The sequence below is a fragment of the Drosophila melanogaster genome, chromosome 2L (assembly GCF_000001215.4).
Source record: "Drosophila melanogaster chromosome 2L".
In the NCBI taxonomy this organism is placed as follows: domain Eukaryota; kingdom Metazoa; phylum Arthropoda; class Insecta; order Diptera; family Drosophilidae; genus Drosophila; species Drosophila melanogaster.
In genome coordinates this window covers 2,537,419-2,539,857 of record NT_033779.5, presented here as the reverse complement: position 1 = coordinate 2,539,857, position 2,439 = coordinate 2,537,419, and positions in this window count along the sequence as shown.

Sequence of the window (2,439 nt, the reverse complement as noted above, 5' to 3'; positions counted from 1 at the left end):
CGAATTCATTGCAGGCGCACGATTCAAAGACAAAAACGCTAGCGCGTATGGCGGAAAAAGGGGGGATTTGTGATTTCCCTGATGATTGTGGGCCATCAAGGTTGCGCTGGGGCTGCATATGTATTCACGTCAGGCAAACGGGGCTCATAGAAATGCATAGGAAAGTCGAATCCAGTTGCTGTTGGCAGTGAAAGGATAAAGTAGCTCGAGAAAAGCTTTCCACTTTGCCTGGGTAACTTTAGATACATACTCAGCTGCGGGATATTTTTGGAACCTTAATTTAAAGCAACACCATTTCAAGGCCAAGTTGTTTAGGAATACGAAAAGGCTGGATTACAGATTGTGTAACTGGTTTTCCATTTAAGCACAAGCAACTATAATCCAACGCTGCAGATTGACTGGCTTTCTTTTTCGATTAGGACGCCATGCTAACTTTTTTGTCCGCCAATCATATCTGAATATTGTATCTTTATCTGCAACATTCGCACCCGTTCTCCACAGCAGAGAACTCTGTCGCAATTCCCTCAAAATCAACTGACATGCAGGGAAGCGAAACTTTTCCAGCTACAAATTGCCATACTCTTGGCTCTGGCTTACGGCCAAGCTGGGAAAACCGTAAAGGAGAGGGAGGGCAGGGAAAACTGGATGGAAAAGCGATGGCCAAAAGTCGTGCTGCCATTCCATGTGGCATTTTAGTGGCCATTGCCAAGCAATTTATGCAATGTTTGCTTGCCGAGCACGAATTGCAGCATTGAGATTTGCAGTTCGATTCGATGTTCGAGCAGCTGCTAAAAATTGGCCAAAATGCAAATGCTAAACGGTAATTAAAGTGCAGATGGAGCAACTAAACGAATTTATGGCGGCGTAATAATTTCTCAATTAAATTTTAGATTCTGCCCGGCAAAGAACACCCGCAATGGGCCAATTTATTGATAGTAATTGGAAAATTATGCACAAAGGCGTGCAAAAATGGCAGAGCGAAGTGCCCAGCAACATGCCGTCGATGGTAATGTGAGCCACACGTGAATCCTCGTTACGGATACCCACATAGCCAGCTATCCTGCTGCTGCTACAGCTACCCGGAGCACCAGCTCATTTTTAGCCGGAAATGAACTAGAAATGTAGCCGAAAGCAGCCGCCACTGGCAGAACGACTCTTGTGGTAAATCGGAAAATAGTTGCCCACTACCGCCCGTTCGCAGCCCACAGAGGAGGAGGCCCAGACCATCGAAGGATCCTCCAAAATGACTGCGAGTGGGTCAAAGCGAAATTAAATTGAATTTCCGCCAAGCCCGTTTCTACACGTGCTTGCTATTTTAGAGCTAAAGTGAAAATATGGAAATTAAAATCCTAAAAATATGGTCCTAAAATATCAAAGTTAAAATAATATAAAAAACATTACTAAATTATAGAAATGATTTATTTTAACGTATATTAAATAGTACTAATTTCATTTCATTGTGAGTCAATTTTAGCTGAAGCCAAACCATTAAGATTTTCCCAGCTTATTAAACTTTAATGCCGCCAAATAGCCACCGTATTCATATTTAATCAGAGTGAACTGAAATGTATTTGTAAAAGGGATTTTCTGATTTTTTTTTTAGCTACCAAAGCTGCGGTTCTTTCGTTTCTTTCCCAAAAAGTCGCGAGAGCGAGACAATCGTAATGAAAAACTGATGTCAAAATACACACGGCCGCACACTCACAGACACACACACACGTGAAGAGGGGCAGGATTGAATGCAGGATAGAATGAAATAGTGTCGAGTTTTTGCCAGCCTTGTGTTTTATGCAAATTCTTTTCGCTCACCTCAGCTCGACGGAGTTTGCTGTTTGGCCAGGTGAAAGGGGGCGGGTGGGCGTGGTTTGTGGGCTGTGGGTGGGGCTTAGCAAAGAACACACAGCTTTGAAGTGCAGAATAAATAAAATGAATGAGCTGCCGAGTGTTGTGAGTGCATAATGTAGTAAGCGGACAGGGACGCAGGCGGGGGAGATATATTTTAAATGGTCTTTAAGTGTCAACCAACTCCAACGAGGAAATTTTCCTGTCCACCTACGGTAAGGAAAACTAATGGACGTGGTTTAAAACTTGTTTGCTTTCTTGAGATGGATTCAAAGACACTATTTGCACTCTTAAATGGTTATTTTTGTAGGTCTCAGTAAGTAGAAAAAATAAATACCCTCCTATTCCAAGAAAATATTTTATAAAAAATATATATTTCAGTATAACGTAGAAAAGACTGCTAATAGAACTCGTCAATCGCCACGTGTAGAAATCATCAAAATACTTTGGCAAATTCGAATTGATTGATGCCTTGCCAGCCGGGAAAGTTGCGAAAACAATTGCAAATGTGGAAATGGAGTGCCGAACCAATTGTCACCAATGTCTAGGCAATATGCCAGCCATTGCTGGCTATAAATCAATGTCAATCGAATCCCG